The sequence below is a fragment of the Paramisgurnus dabryanus genome, chromosome 2 (assembly GCF_030506205.2).
Source record: "Paramisgurnus dabryanus chromosome 2, PD_genome_1.1, whole genome shotgun sequence".
Taxonomy (NCBI): Eukaryota; Metazoa; Chordata; class Actinopteri; order Cypriniformes; family Cobitidae; genus Paramisgurnus; species Paramisgurnus dabryanus.
This window is the reverse complement of record NC_133338.1, coordinates 44,630,053-44,647,231: the sequence shown is the minus strand read 5'-3', so window position 1 is coordinate 44,647,231 and position 17,179 is coordinate 44,630,053. Positions and strand designations below refer to the sequence as shown.

The 17,179-nt window shown below is 38.2% G+C and overlaps 2 protein-coding genes across 2 annotated transcripts in view; one reads left to right on the top strand and one right to left on the bottom strand.

The window, feature by feature from the left end:
- pcxb (pyruvate carboxylase b) overlaps nt 1-17,179 on the bottom strand; it is a 271,734-nt gene that overhangs the window by 65,846 nt on the left and 188,709 nt on the right. The gene's annotated exons all lie outside the window — the stretch shown is intronic.
- LOC135778606 (leucine-rich repeat and fibronectin type-III domain-containing protein 4) overlaps nt 1,985-17,179 on the top strand; it is a 40,123-nt gene continuing 24,928 nt past the window's right edge. Inside the window, exons 1-2 of the mRNA XM_065289013.2 lie at nt 1,985-2,505; nt 5,338-6,031. The gene's annotated coding sequence lies outside the window, so the exon portion shown is untranslated. The remainder of the gene's footprint in view (nt 2,506-5,337; nt 6,032-17,179) is intronic.

Here is a 17,179-nt window from a genome sequence, read left to right as displayed (position 1 = left end):
CGTGAAACCAGTATTTGCACACAGTCTGAAGCCTTAAGATGCGCTTGCAGGATGCCTGCTTCTGTAAGCAGTGCATTAAGATGCATGTTTAAACTGGCAACACCTAAAACACATGGAACTGATCAACTTTCTTAACGATCTTTATGACTGGCCTGAGCATCGTTCACCCTTGCACCGGATTATTGGTCTTTCCTTACAAGCCCTCCCTGAAGTAAAGCATGCACATCAAGAATCCATACAGGGATTTAATTGTTTTGCTAAATTGAAGAACAATTAAAATCGGAGAATCAATATGTTTGACCCAGCCCTACCATTTATCCATTACTACGCCTCTTAGGGAATGTTGGAATTTAGTACAAGAAGACTACTTTTATCCTGACATCCAAATACAGTTTGGAACAGCTACACACCGATTTCTTTCACTATGCATGCACATTTCTTTTATAGCGAGGCCATTTTTAGCATTAAAGCCTTGCACATATATTGGTCTATCACTAAGAATAAACTTTGAAATTGTGCTGGTTATGAATGGTGCTACAGTACACACCACTGCGGCCCCTAATCAGATGAACAAATGAGGTCTGTCACATCTAAATAGCCTTCATTTCTAATAAACAATGCTGGGAACATCTTGCAGCAGAAACAAATACACACACAGAAACACACACACACGCCCTTGAAACCTAAGCGGTTAACAGCTATACAAGGCAATGCGCGCATACATTATTTTTCAGGACTTTATGCTATATAGTCCTAATTTATAAAAGTCTGAATTTATTTGTCGATGATGGGGTTTGTGTGTATATGGGAATTTGTACGAGTGCTGGCGTGTGATGGTTTGTGGTTGCTAGAATGTGGTCACCGTTCTACGAGTTATTATGGAAATAAACCAGGCAACAGATATTGTGAAATGCTTTTAAAATGAAAAATGACACCAATAAAAATTTCCAACTTTCTCTTAAGACAATGCCATTACATTTCTTCACCCTGTTTCTCTCTCTCTCATTACTCTTTGTGTTTGCCTTTAACTGGGTAAATGTGAAGGCTGTTCATAACTCATCTATTCCAATAATAACTAATAAGACAAGACAAATATAGCAGGCAGAGATGGAGAGAGGAACCAATAGTGGAACGGCTAGATAAATTACACATACCTGTTCCCACACATATCATTTCTATTTCACTCTCTCTTTTGTACAGAAACAATGTCTGCATGTAATTTGTGTCATGCAAATAGAAAATGAGCTGAAACAGAACTGCTCGATTTGTACCTGAAAATGAAGTATTTACGAACCAGGTCCCCCTCTGGATTTACTAATGCTGGTTTTTTTTAGAATAGCAGCTTTCAATTCATGAGAAAAATAAGGTCGACTAAAAATGCAAGTTACCCCATGAGCACTACAGCATTTGTCCATTTCATCATGCATGCAGCTCACATCCTTACAGTTAGCTGAATGTCCAGCTTTTTGCAAATCGCATTTTTAAAGCATGCAACCGTTTTAAAATCCATGCTTTGGCTGTGTGCGACTGTATAAACAAAACATAAAAGTCTCTTCCAGTAAAATGTAAAATAAGGTAAGACCTTGTTTTACCCATGAACGTGCAAATAGTGATTCTGAAAAGCCATTAGAAATTCCTAAGGGAACCCAAATTGAATTAGCCTTTCGGGTAAATCTCAAATTGACGTCATGGTGAAGAACTCTGTAAGACTTCATGTATACGACTCTGTAAATTAGCATCAGGAGGAGGAACTATAGGCAGCTCACAGTAGGCAGCATCAATATTCTCTATATGTTTGATGTATTCTCACTTTCTCTCTCACATCCATTTCTCCATACTTGGCTCTATCATCTCTTTTTCTGACTCTCCCTCGCTATCCTGACCATCTCGCTCATCCAATACTGCTGGAGGGTGTCCATCTCTCACTTTCTCTCTCTCTCTCTCTCTCTCTGCCTATCTCAGCCCCCTCCCTCTCTCTCTTGCTCTGTATCAGTGCATGTAGCGAGACTCGTTCATCAATTGCTCGCTGGCTCTCGCAAACATCTCACCTGCTTCCGAGATGTGAAACGAAAAAACAATGACAGGAAGCGTGAGAGAAAGAGATTCGATCCGACGTGAAGCGCACGAGAAGAGTACGAAGGGGAACTGCTAAAAATATCCACCACTACGAAAATGTCAATTTGCTCTCGTTCACTCTAATGTCTCTTCTGTCGGTTTCTGGATACCTGGCTGGAGGGATTAAAAATGACTTAAATTTCAATCAGCAGCAGCAGGAGAGAAAGAAACGGGGATGAAAAAGGAGGAGTTTGTCCTCTGAAGAGATTCAGCGGTGCACAGCTGGTAAGAGCGAGAGAGAGACAGAGTGAGAGAGACAGAGAGAGATACAGAGGAGAGCCGGAGTCCGACGAAGAGAGAGAAAGAGGGTCTTGTTTCTCTTTTGAGGAAGCCAGGAGTCGGATCGCCGTTTTCTCCCGGACTACTCGACGGGAAATGCAGGAAAACCAGGTTTGTACATCAATTGAAATATAGATATAAAAAAATATATTTTTATTGAGAAAGCAGAAGATTTCTGATTTGCAAGACAGATAAAGAAAAAAGAAAAATATATATTTATACAATTGTATTATCTACAATTGAATGAAAAGATGTGACAAAGAGATGATGCCTACAATAGATGAAAGCTTGTCAGTCTGCATGGTGATATGCATGATACCATATAAGACAGCTGTTTAACACACACACACACACACACACGCATGCACACGCACGCACACTAACTAGTAGTCACATCTTTCTCATACACAAAGAAGCACACACTGTCACCACACCTACAGATTAAAAAACACTCTGTCTGGGTCTGTGATGCTCTCGATACGCACACACAAACACACACGAACACACACAGAGTGTAGGTGTTTAATTTGAATGCTGTCTCTGTGCTGTCTTAGCCCCGCTCAAGATGAATGACAGGTTAAAGAGAAAACAAAAATAACTAGAGATGAGTGCGTGTGTGAGCAAGTGTGTTATAGAGCGAAGGAGAGAGATGGAAGGTGAGAGACAAAATGACAAGGAACCACTTCTGTGACATTTTAAAGAAGCATCAGTGTTTTGGGAAACTGAAGGAGGTGAAAACAGAAAATAGAGAGTGACAGAGAAGGAGAGAGATGACTAAAGGAGAAAAAATATGCATGTTTGGAGAAGTGTAAAATGGAGAAATGACAACGTAGGGTAGGGAGTGGGAACAACTGGAGAAAGCTCTTCAGGGTCCTGTGATGAGGAGATCTGCTTAGGTCATCTATGGTATAACCCAATACCATAGATGCCATAGGTACCATATAGGGCTGGAGAAAGAGGGGCTCACATTAAAATGTTGACCTAGGCCCTGTGAATTTAACAGCAAATGACAGATTTATTTATGATTTATTCCCCTCCTATAGGGACATAATATTATACACAATATATTTCAAAACTGTTCTACTATAGCACTGAGATTAAAGGGATACTTTCCCCCCAAAATGAAAATTCTGTCATAATTTACCCTCATGTTTTTCTAAACCTGCATGAGTTTCTTTACTATGTTGAAGACAAAAGAAGATATTTTGATGAATGATGGAAAGCACACAGTTGGCAGTACCCATTGGTTTCCATAGTATTTGTTTTTCGTACTATGGAAGTCAATGGGTACTGTTAACTGTGTGGTTACTATCATTTATCAAAATATCTCATAGATGTTTAGAACAACATGAGGGTGATTAAATGATGACACAACTTTAATTTTTGAGTGTATTAACCCTTTAAAAACCTGAGCTGAAGCGGAGATATTATGTTTTTCATATTTTGTATTTCTCCACTGTTTCCTTGACATTAAATGGAGAGAAAAGAAGCTAAAGTTTAAAGAGCACCTATTTCATTTCTAAAAAACAACGTTATGTTGTGTATTTGGTATTATACAATGTGTTTGCATTATTTTCCTGAAACGCACCGATTTGAAAAGCTCTGCGTCCCTGATTGGCCAGCTAATATGTACGTTTTGATTAGCCTAAATACCGGTCAGCTGGAAATGTGATGCTCCTTACCATGTTTGAAAGATTCGGTCACATTGCAATGCTAATGGGAGTTAACTTACAGATTGTGAGTCCGAAGCGGGAGGAATTATGATAATGTCGGTCTTGTCACATCACCAATCCCAGGAAGTAAACTGTTGCCTAAAATCTGTGTGTTTGTTGTAAAAAAAAGATTTGCGTTGGAGAGGATAACTTGCGTCATTATTTACTTTGGGGTACTTATCTTTTGCATATCGTTAACATGTACTAATACAGTGGTTTTCAAACTGGGGGCCGGGGCGAAAAGGTGAGATGGTGCCAGGGGGTCCCAGTTTATGACATTTTATGAAATACATTAATTTATCATGAATTCTGTGTATTAAACCTAAAAAAATAAGGCTACTAACCAAAAGCACTACTTTTTTGTATAATTTAATGTTTTTTTTATTAACTCTTTCACCGCCAGCGTTTTTTAAAAAAGTTGCCAGCCAGCGCCAGCGTTTTTCATGATTTTCACCAAAGTTTAATGCCTTCCAGAAAATTTTCTTCTTTAAATATATAAACATACAATATACCAAATGAAAGAACAGACCCTCTGCTTTCAAACAACAAAAACGTTTCATCCTACCTTTAGTGGTTCTTTTGTAATCAGCTTTTAAATATGGGTAGGTTTCTGCAAAAACACCGCATTTTGAGCAAAAAGCAGAGATAATTCCATTTTTGTGTCGGACTTTTCATAGAGATCCCATTCAGAGCGATCTTTAAAACAGACACTGACATGCAGCCGCTTGCCATAGGGCAATACTTCCGGGTTTAAAAAGTTGCGGAAGGGCGCCACCTGGTGGATAATAGCGGTATTGCGGAAAGACGGAAAATCTCGTCATTGGCGGGGAATCGTTTTCTCTTAATTGACGAGATATCTCGTCAATGGCGGGGAAAGAGTTAAAATGTTGAGTTTTAGAACAGTTTTTTGTCACAAATTTTCTTTGGGGGGCCGCGAAGGAATGCACCATACACGGGGGGGGGGCACACGCTGAAAAAATTGGGGAACCACTGTACTAATACACACTTACACACCAAAGGAAATGTAAAAACGTGAATCGGACAATAGGTGCTCTTTAACGAAACAACTGAAACCTATACGTGTTCATAATCACCATCTAAAAGGGCAACCTCTGAGCAACAAAAACAGGTCTTATTTCTCCATTCTCAGCATCTCTAAATATGTGTGTTCCCGATGAATTTGATATAAACATAATGTTTTCTTCCCTCTGCTTCATTTCTCATAATTCAGGAGCATCTCTAGGTTGCGCCACCCTCCCTTCTCTTTCTCCCTGTACTTGCTTTGCTGTGAGACAATACAGGCATTCCGGGTGACTGGAATTCTACACTTAAAGATGGGAAAACAAACATCTGAAACGAGGAATACTTGAGAACAACAATCATCATTAGGAGCACGACCAACAAGGCACAAATCTGGAATAAACAAACAGAAACACAGAGCTAGAAAGGTTTTAATATGAGCCCATGAACACTTATGGCAGGTGGGTGAAAAGGAGAAGGAAAAAGGTGTGAAAAAAAACAAAAACAGCAGGATCCTGGAAAACAGCTGGATAGATGCCAGACTGGAAGTACATGGTGTGAGAATTCTTAAATACGTTCGCAGTGGAATCGGGGAACTGCTGCAAGGCCCCAAGGCCAAAATGTTTAACAGCAGGAACATTTTAAAAAGGGAAGACGACGTCCTGGTATTTTCCACAAGCACAAATAGAGGAAATACAAGTGGAATTGAGCGTCTGACACAGTCTTTGCGTTTGAAGTATGCGTGTGGCAACGAGATAGACACTCAAACACAAGCAGACACTTCTCTACACTGCCATACACACCTGAGTTTGGATTAACACACAGCTCTAAATCGTCGACACGCGCAGATGAAAGCACGGAAATGAGAAGTTAATTGTGTCCTGGGATCAACACAGACAAGAAAGGTAAAAACTCAATACGCACTCACATTTTGGACAGGTTAAAAACTAATGGACATGGTCATTGATTGAATTGGGAAACACTAAAGGATGCAGGGCAGAAAATCTTTACCAAGCTTTTGTAAACACTGTCTTGGTATACATTCTTAAACATACAGCTTTCCAGTCTCCCCAATGAGAAATGGTATTGGTTAAAGGTTGATCTTTCAGAGCCCTAATGGAGGGCTGAGGTGTTAGTATCATTCATTTTCTTGTGTCTCAGATCTTTCTATTACAAATTCTTAACAGATATCCTGCAGAAATGAATAAGGACATTGTCAATATTCAATAAGAGCTATAAAATTTATGCGAAGATAATTTAGTCTTGTATTGAGAAATGTTTGCACTGATATTGAAATAGTTGACTTTCGAGTGACTTTAATATCTTGGCAAACCCAAGCAGTTTGTTTAGAGATCACGTCTGAAACTCCAAAGAAATAAAGATCACCAGAATTGCGTCTAGGGACTTAAGCACTTAGCTTCATTTAATCTCTCATTAACCACCTTTCAGGGTAAATAATGGCAGTATTTAAATTGTTATGTGTTATCCTCCTAATTATATATGCAATGTCAAAAAAAATGAAAAACACTAGAAAACATCAAACTACATTGTTGCATCAAACGACATTAGTGCTGGCAATAACAATGGGTGTGTGCTTTCAGATGCTACCACTCATATGCATGCATCTGCTCCCATGGCACTGGAACCTTGACACACACCAACCCACACACACACAAAGAGAGAGACACACAACCAACAAAATACAGATGTGCATTTCCAGTTATTTTTAGACTATAGAGTATGTTGTGAGCCATTTATTTCTCCATCTCTGTTCTATCTCATACAGTAGTCCTGCACATGCACATGTCCAATAGTACTTAATGCATTGACACAAAACCGAGATTGATTTTACAGTGCTATAATGACGACACGCATACACAGACACACAAACAGCTGAAGTGCTCTCTATTCCGAGCACACACTTCTCTTTGCATATTCATGCGCAGACATAGGACACTTAACACTGCTCTATAGCCACTCATGCTGTACTAGTTTCTCTGTGCTCGCTAAGTAAAAGAAAGGTTGCTTTAAAAGTTGCATGGGTGCGCTTTGTCACCATGCCAACATCAATGCCAGCAACCCATACTTCAAGGACCACCCCACAACACTCTTACTTCAATACTTTTGGCTATTTATTCTCACTGTCTGTATCCGAGTTCTCTCTTTTCTGATCAAAGTGGGCAATTGACCAATCATTTGCTTTGCTAGCTTAAGTCTAATCAAAGAAGTCTTCATGTTTTATCTCTTTAGTCCAGTTTTCTTGTAGTTCAGGAGGTCCTGTAGCTCAGCTGGTAGAGCATTGCATTAACAGTGCAAAAGTCATGAGTTTGAACACACATATGGATAAAAAATGCATGGGTTGAATGTACAGTAAATCGCTTTGGGTAAAAGCATCTGCGTAATGGTTCAATGTTAAAAGTTTTTATTATTTTACAGTAGAGGAGAGAGGGGCACAACCTAACGCTTTTTGGTTTTGGCTCAATCATTCACAAAATATCTGAGTTTGATTCATTATATTTTTACACAAGCAACACACACATCTCTGCTACAAATGACCATTTGAAGTTTGTTTCTAGTACTTACCATTCTTGGACAATTACACCAAACGTGACAGAAGTGCAAAAGTTACAACTTACCCCATAGGTGGGGTTCATTGTAACAGGCAGGGGGTTAGTTGTAACACTTGCTAAAAATTTAGTTTGCAGGCAATACTTTTTGTCTATATACTTGAAGTGGATATTGTTTATATATCTGGCTATAATAGACCGGTATCCACACTGTATTCATTCATCCAGCCCTTTTCTAACAATAGTTAAATTATAAATGGAGACAAATGTATAAATATGTGAGAAAAAGCAGCACAATTATGACAAAAAAAAAATTATATGTGAGCCAGTCTGTAATAACCATACTACAGTTTCAAAAATCAAATTCTGAGATAATAAGCAAGTCTGATTTTAGCCATTCATTTCTTTATGATTTCAATCTTTGACGTGACCTTATTCATTCAATATTAAAGATATGAACAAAAATAAATTTGACACACGATTTTTGATAAGACAGGCACATTTATTTTGTTGGCAGCCAGCAATCATTCGTGTGTAGCCTATTTAAAACAACGGCAAGAAGTACGCTAACGTTAGCGGTTTTCATATCGTAAGTGCTGAGGGGTTAGTTGTAACACAGCTTTACATTAACCCCCGCTGGGTCAAAATATTTTCAAGCCCACCAAAAAAAGTTGCTAAGAGTTGCAGACATATTTCAAAACGATGCTATGTTTTAGTCAAAAAGACACTGATTAATATGACATAGCATTGGATTTGGTATCTTACACACCCAACTTAGAAACCCAAAAAAACATATGATGAAAAAATTGACTTATATGCCACCAAAACTCTCTGGAAAAAACATTATACATTTCCAATAATTTGCAGAGGAAATCGTCTTTTGGCAGCGTGAAAAAAATACTGAAAAAACAAAACGGTCAATCTTGTGCAACAATGTAAACAGTCCGTGTTACAACTAACCCCATGTTAGTTTTTTCCCCGCGCACCCCTACTTCCTTATTTGCAGTTAACCTTCTTCATGAAAACCACATATACAGTAATTCCTCTTTCCATTCTTTTCTTCCCACCCCTCTTACCTTTCTCTCCTTTATGTCTCTGCTTTATGTCTACCTAGTCTCTCTATTCCTCTCTGTGTCCTTGCAACGGCATCATATAAACAGAATGGGTTCATTAACTTTTACCTTGTACTGTAGCTGTGCAGGAACAAAAGAAAGGGAGACAGCCTGTGTAAAATGAAGGGAAGCTCACCGAGCTTTAAACATTGGGTTTCCCACTATTCCTGGTGTTTCAGGCCCACATGAAGACAATGTTTGTACATGCTGGTGTGGTTCTGGTCCAGATGGTGGACCAGCAGAGGCAAGCTGTTCGCCAACAAGCTTCTGCTTGTATAGATGGTTAGTCAAAGTACAGTAGTCTAAGTGGTTAATGTAGAGTAATGATTAGTTGATTGAAGTTGCACGAAACTGGACAGCATTAAAAACTACTGTATGCTACGTTTAAAAGGCTTTGTATTTGTCTGTGCTCGAGCAGTATGAAGGAAAGATACTGTATGGATTGACAGAAATATGGATCGTATTTTACAGAGGATCAAGCAGATTACAGTACAGTTATATTTTGCTGAATCACTGCTCAGAAAAAGAAAGCTGAATGGTAAGTACAAGACATTAGGAAAATGATGAGACAGACACACACAAAGCTCAGATTATTATGAAGAAACAAAAAGATACGCAGATACTACAGGCTGTCAGATGGAGGAGGGGATGGATAGATGATGGATGAGCAAATGCATGAAGAAATAGGCATATGAACGGTTAGATGGATTGTCAGAAGGGACAATGGATCAATACAGGAGTCTGGCAGGGATGTACTCTTCTAAAACATATCTTTGGAATTGCAAAGGTTTCTCCATCCCTGCCTGGTACACCAAAACATAAAATGCTCCCCTGTTGTTTAGGAGAAATGTCGATACATTTGCTATTTTGTGATATTTTTCTAAAAGAAACATCACTAAAAATATAGCTAACATTTGGGTATTTTTAAAACCATTTCTATCCCCCTAAGTATTAAAATTCGGTGCATAAATAGCCAGCCCTATTTGTGCTATAGACATGAATGATATCTCAAATCATGGCCTATTGCTTTCTTAGCGACTGGACTTGCGCTTTTAGCAGACAGGAATGATAAAAAGAATCAAGCTGTATCTAAGAACCAGGAATTTATTGAGAATTGCGAGTTGCCAGTAAGTACCCAGCTACAATAAAAAGCACACGACACCCTAGCAACCACCAAGACACCCTAGCAACCACAAAGCAATATACATTATGCATTACAAAACGCTAGAAACTATTTGTTTTCTCTTCTATTCTCTTTTCTTCTATCATTTTAGAATTTATTTTTAATCAGACACTTTTCTCTCTCTTTTGAGTTCCTCTCAGGCTTGATGGATCACTGCTGTCAGGTTGTCATCCTCCACCATATTAGTGCATCTGTGTGCACATGGGGACAAAAACCAAAGCAAATGTTTTTAGACACAGGTTGCTTCTTTATAACCTATGATAGTTATTGGAAGTCTCACTTCTGTCTCAGATTTTTTACTAAAAATTCCTTACACTGTCAAGAAATACTGTTTTTTTACCCTTAACTCTTTTCCCACCAGCATTTTTTTTTAAGTTGCCAGCCAGAGCCAGCATTTTTCATGATTATCACAAAAGTTTAATGCCTTCCAGAAAATGTTCTTCTTAAAATATATAAACATACAATATATCACATGAAAAAAACAGACCCTCTGCTTTAAAAAAAAAAAACATTGATTCTCTTTATGTCACCTCTCAAATATGTGTAGGTTTCTTCAAAAACACCAAATTATGAGCAAAAAGCTGAGATAATGCCATTTTTGTGAAGGACTTTTGATAGAGATCAGATGCAGAGCGATCCTCAAAACTTACACAAACATACAGCTGTTTGCCCTAGGCCAATACTTCCGGGTTGCGTAAGAGTGCCACCTGGTGGATAATAGCAATATTGCAGAAAGCCGTAAATACTTGTCATTGGCAGGGAAGAGTTTTCTCTTAGTTAACTTGTTAATGGCGGGGAAAGATCTAAAATTTATCTGATACAAAACTTGTTCCTTAGGGTGCACAATAGGTCCTTAGGGTATAACATTGTACCCCAAAAGGACAATATTTGAATGTGTTGTACAACCATATAGGTACAAAAATGAACCTTCCAACAGAAAATGTACAGTTTTGTACATCTTTATCTGATAGTGTAGCAAAGATATAAAATACACAGAAGAAATAAAAAGAAACAAATGTTGACATTCAGTGAGCGTACATAGCTGGGAAATTAATATGGCATAGCTTAGATAAATTGGTCTTGGGAGATTTGATGATACATATTTGGTTGATATTTAAAACCTTTGCAGTCTATGCTACCTTGGAAAATCCAGACAGATCTCATGGGAATTTATGAGTATTTTACGAGTTGGCTAATAAATCTGTAAATCCAACGTTAAATGTACAAAAACATACAATTATTAGACAAAAAAATCATGAAAGCCCAGCCCTAATCCCAACGTCACAGGGGCAAAAGCAAATCGTACAAAACCGAACGAATGTGGTCATATGAATTACCTACCTCATAAAATACATACGACTTGCCATGAGATTACATTGGAAAATCTATACGTTTGTGACAGTAAGATCTCCTCAGATCTTTAGATAAAACAAATTTAAGATTAATCTGACAAATGTGAGTCTCTGTTTACTCTCTATTTCATTTTGTCTCTTTGCCTTCCATTGCAATGAATTTGTGATGTAAAACCATTTTGTCTAGTTATGAAAGTGTGAAGGACAGTAGAAAATAGGTGATGATATGACAAAGAAAATGTAAAACGGGGAGATAAAAACTAGAAATATGGTATCCATTTGCCGGTGTGTGTATGTGTGTGTGTGTTTGATCATGTGCATATGATTCATTTCTCATAAACGCAAGAGGCTTTAGAAAATCATCGATTCCCTTTGTTGCACAGATAATAAATCTCACAGATTGTTTCTCAATAAGATATTTCATACCACAGACTGATTAATATGAATGATATATATTTGCCTAAACCTAACTACAGCTCATCCTTTATCTCTACACAACACTATAATACAGACTTAAACTCGCTGTGACCCATGCCACCATCTCTCTCTCTCTCTTCTCCTGCACAGACAAACATTCACACACACACAATCCAGCCAACACACACAATTATTACAAAGCGTTTTCTTTAAATCATATCACACCATACAGTCACCTGTACAGAATGTTGTTTTGTTCTTTTCCATTATGTATGTGCTTTTTGAGATATAACATTATAGTCCCTGCTTAGCAATTTAGCGGTCCAACGCAATTACACAGTTGCATCTTCAATGCTATGGTAAAAAAGTCATACTGTGAGTCTGTATTTGTTCGTCTGAATTGAATGTGATGAGATAAAAGACTGCATAATGCAAAATAATACAAAATGACAGAATAGACATGTCTTTCTATTGTGTTGATTTTCATTACATGGAAAAACTTGCAAACAGCCGATGGGGTTTGAGATTTATGAATGAATGACTTAATTGGTTCTCTTAATCTGCCAAACCATCATGAATCTAACAAACTACTCCCTGCATTCATCAGAGCACTAACTGAATTAAAGGGATAGTTCGGCCAAAAATGATTTACTCACCCCCAAGCTGTCCGAGTTGCATATGTCCATCGTTTTTCAGACAAACACATTTTCGGATATTTTAGAAAATGTTTTAGATCTTTCAGTTGATTAAATGTAATGTTATGGGGTCCACGACCTTCAAGTCCAAAAAAAGTGCGTCCATCCTTCACAAATGAAATCCAAACGGCTCCAGGATGATAAGCAAAGGTCTTCTGAGGGTAATCCGCGTGGTAGTGTTGTAGAAAATCCATATTTAAAACTTTATAAACGTAAATAACTACCTTCCGGTAGCGCCGCCATCTTAGTCGCGTCCGCATTCAGGATGAGAGCTTACGCAGCCTAAGGAGGCTACTCTGCTGCTGCTCTGTGCCCCCGCCCTCCGAATTTGTCATACGTCACTAAGAAAAGTGCGTACACTACGCTAATACTCTCTCCTGAATACAGAGGAGTCTAAGATGGCGGCGCTACCGGAAGGTATTTATTTTCGTTAATAAAGTTTTAAATATGGATATTTCTACAACAACACCGCGCGGATTACCCTCAGAAGACCTTTGTTTATCATCCTGGAGCCGTTTGAATTCATTTTGTGAAGGATGGACGCACTTTTTTGGACTTGAAGGTTGTGGACCCCGTAACATTACATTTAATCAACTGAAAGATCTAAAACATTTTCTAAAATATCCAAAAATGTGTTTGTCTGAAAAATGATGGACATATGCAACTCGGACAGCTTGGGGGTGAGTAAATCATGGGTTTAATATCGTTTTTGGCCGAACTATCCCTTTAAGATCTGACTCCAATCCTAGATGGACTAGATGGCTATGTTACGGTGTTGGCAGATAAAAGCATCTTTCCCACTATCAGATATTAGCTGATTGATTAAAAACAGCAAATGATCAGGGCAGACTACTGTATATCCTGGCCATTAAAAAGGGGCAGAAAAATGCATCAGAACTCATGCTGTGTGATTATTTTTAATTGGGTGACAGTGACAACTGAATTCCAGCAATGCCATAATACCTTGAAACAAGAAGTAAAAAGCAAAACTATCGGTATCTATTGGTGTTGGTAGATGTCATTCACAATCAAATGAGGACAATAAGATTAAGTAGTACATGATAACATAATAATGTTTTGACAAAAAGAGTGGAAACAAACTAAATTCAAAATTTTGTAATCTATTATCCGTCACTGTCGCCCATGTTGCCAGAAATCTCCAAGCTTCCATTGAAATGAATGAGACTGCGTCGCTCATTGCTAGTCGCTGGTGGTGTACAGCAGCTTAACACTGTGTCTCTATACTCTGTTACGGATCGCAGCTGTAATGTATCAGATGTGAACTGGCCCTCTTGGCTAAGCCTGGTTGTCTCACGGGGGTTTTTCCTGTCTCCCCAAAGGAGTTTTTTTCATCCCTTCAACGCTGTCGGCCTGTTGGCTCGCTTACCGGGAGACTGTTGACATTAGCTTAACTTAAGACTTTCTTTAGTACATTCCGTTTATCCTTGTTTAGAGTTTGGAATTGGAGTATTACTTAGTGCATTATTTTATTACTAACCAAATTGAATACTTCCATGTACTCCATCCTAGACTACGTTTATAATATAGTTTGTAATGGAGTACTACTTACATTATTTAACCCCTTAACCCAGGTGAAAAAGTAGTACACTTCCATAGTGTAATTAAAGTGCTTTATTTTCGCACACTAATTTTGTACTTAATATACAAAAAATGTATCTTTAGTACTTCTTAAGATGTTGTTAAGATTATCTAAGTGTACTTCACTGTGCTATTTTGAGACACCATGAATATGAACTATAATGCACTTTTAACATACTGGGCTCTATCTTGCACCCAGCGCAATTGACTTTGTCCGTGACGCATGTATCATTCGTATTTTGCCCCGGCGCACAGCGGGTTTTTCCCGTCACAGAAGCACGTCGGCAAACTAGGGAATGAACTTGCGCTCCCTGGGCGGTCCAGCGCAAAAAAAGAGGCGTGTTCCGGTGCAAACCATCCCTGATGCTATTTTGCAGTTTCAAAAAACAATTGCGCCACTGACCAGAAAAAAAAAGTTTAAAGTCAGTGGCGCGTTGCGCGTTGTTCATTATGCTATTTTAAGGGCGCATGCTTGACCATAATGTATAGGGTGCACAACGCGCATACACTTTGCTTATCTAATCTACACAGATGCAACAGTTATTTTTGCAAATCATAAATTGTTACACTTAAAAATATTAATACACGAGATAAGGGGAATCATAGTGGTGAGCATTGTGGTGATAGTTTTTATTTATTCTCATGCAAATAACGATTAAAATATTTTTATAAGTTTGTTGTGTGGCTGTATTACGTTTATTTTATGTAAATAATAATTAAAATGTTTTCATAAGAAACCTTAATGTATATGAACTTGATTTGTAAGAGTACTTTGGGGTTGGACCTTGCTTGCGTTTCTTGGGTCCGATTTCAAAGCCCCCAAACCCTTTCAGCGGTGAGGGTGGACGCAGCGATGTCCTCTGGTGGCGTCAAGTCCTGAGGCAGATCCACCTCCCGTTACACGGCGTGCCCGATTTATGCTGGCAAGCGTGGGATTCCCCCGTACAAGGACGTCGGTCTCCTCGGCTGTGAACCGCTCCTGGCGTGCGCCTGGTAAATCCATCATAATAATAGCAACCCGCCATGGAACTTGCGCCCTTGCGTTTAAAGGGAATGTTGGCTAGCGTTCTGATTGGTTTATTTGACGTTACGCCCAAACCACACCTATGAATAATGAACCTACTTCAGACCAACCCCTTATTGATTTGCGCCCGGCGCAAGAGTTATTTCTCACGCCGGGAAAATAGCAACAGCGCCCAAGATCCGCCCACAAACTCACTTGCGCGTTGCGCTTCGCACTTGCGTTTCAGATCGTTAAAATAGGGCCCACTATCTCTGTATTAAAAAAATATTTAGTTAGCACTTGTATTAAACTTGAACTCAACTTTCATACAAAGATGGGTTCAAGTTTACTACAAGTGGTACTTAAATACATTTTTTAAATACATTTTTAGCACATATTTAGGGTGTCTCAAAATAGCACAGTGAAGTACACTTAGATGATCTTAAGTACTAAAGATGAATTTTTAGTATATTATGTACAAGAATAGTGTGCGAAAATAAAGCCCTTTAAGTACACTATGGAAGTGTACTACTTTTCACCTGGGAAGTAGCGCAAATCCCTTTTGAGTATGTGTGTGTGTGTGTGTGTGGGGGGGGGGTGAAAATGTGATGTACACCTTCAAATTAATACAACCCTGGCATGTTTTGGTCTAGAAGTCTAATCTTGGTCTTGTTTTAAGGAGTAAAGTGTCTGGAGGTAAAAATCTTAATTAAAAAATTGTTATAGCAGTTTACATTTATTTTAAGAAATAAAAATTATTCAATAACACATTAATTTGATAAATAAATTATAAAAATGTAAATATTTCACAAAAGTAATAATGCAAACATGACATTTTAAGAAGTTGTGATCCAAATTTCAAATTAAAATCACAAAGAATGTGATTCATGTCACACTTTTAGTGGTTTTACCAACAACGGCCACTAGGTGTCAACGGATTGCTGCATACTCTGGTTGCAAATTAATAAATTACTGTCACTGCATTATTATTAATGCAAAAAGGTTTTGAAATATGAAAACAACATTCTTAAAGTTTTCCATACTACATAGATTGTCAACATTGATTTATAATAGGATATAGTGTTATGAATAAATAATAATTCATATGTATTCCTATGGGAGGGAGGTCATGTAACAAAATAACATTTTGTTATTATTATTATTTCTATCATCAAATGATATTTCTATCACCTTGAAATATGAAAACTACCTTCTGAGTGCTTTCCGGGGATATATAGTTTGTCAACGTTTTTTTGAGGTTTAGAGTAGGGTTTATTGTTAATTAATTAAATAATAATAAATAATAGTGTTAAATAATTGTGTAAAAACAAATTTGGCCTACTTGTGGGCCCGTGACCTTTAAGAAAATGACTCTCACTATGTTATAATTTTTCCCAAAGGGTGATGAAATATGAAAACTACACTCTTTGAGCTTTCCAATGATATATATGGCGCTTTTCCATTGCATAGTACCCCACGGTTTGGTTTGGGTCAGGTCGGGTCAGCTTACCTCACCTCCCTTTGGCTTGGATAGCTTTTCCATCAAGTTTAGTAACACTTCGGAATGGGAGGGATTATAGGCATGTCGTTATATTTGCGCTGCCTACTGCTGTGACATCATACTAGTGAGAGCGTTGTTGTACATTCCCATAAATTCATTTATTTCTCAGTCCGCAACACATTTAAAATTGACCACCACAAATAGATGTTTGCACATCGCGTTAATCACTTCCTCTGTCTCACATGACAGTTTCTGTACAAACACCTGTGGAGTCAGTCGGTGCGCTCCGCTGAGCCTCATTCTAGTTGCATTTAAGCATACAGTATATGCAAATGTGCGTGTCGCAAATGTGCCGCGACAAACTGCAAGTCCGTAAAAAAATTGGTATGGAGTTCCTGATTCACAACCTGTGGATGTTTTTCATTGCTAAATGGGGGTTTGGGAACTTATAGCAGAGCACAGATGACAACACATTTGCTTGAGACAGCGCAAACTAGCACAAAGGTAAAGCTAATCTTTAACATTATAGCTATGATGCTGGTAGTGACGATTCTCTCAGACCAATCAGTGATCGACAGTGTTTTCGAGTCACGTTTTGGTATCAGCTCGGGTCGCTTGAAACCC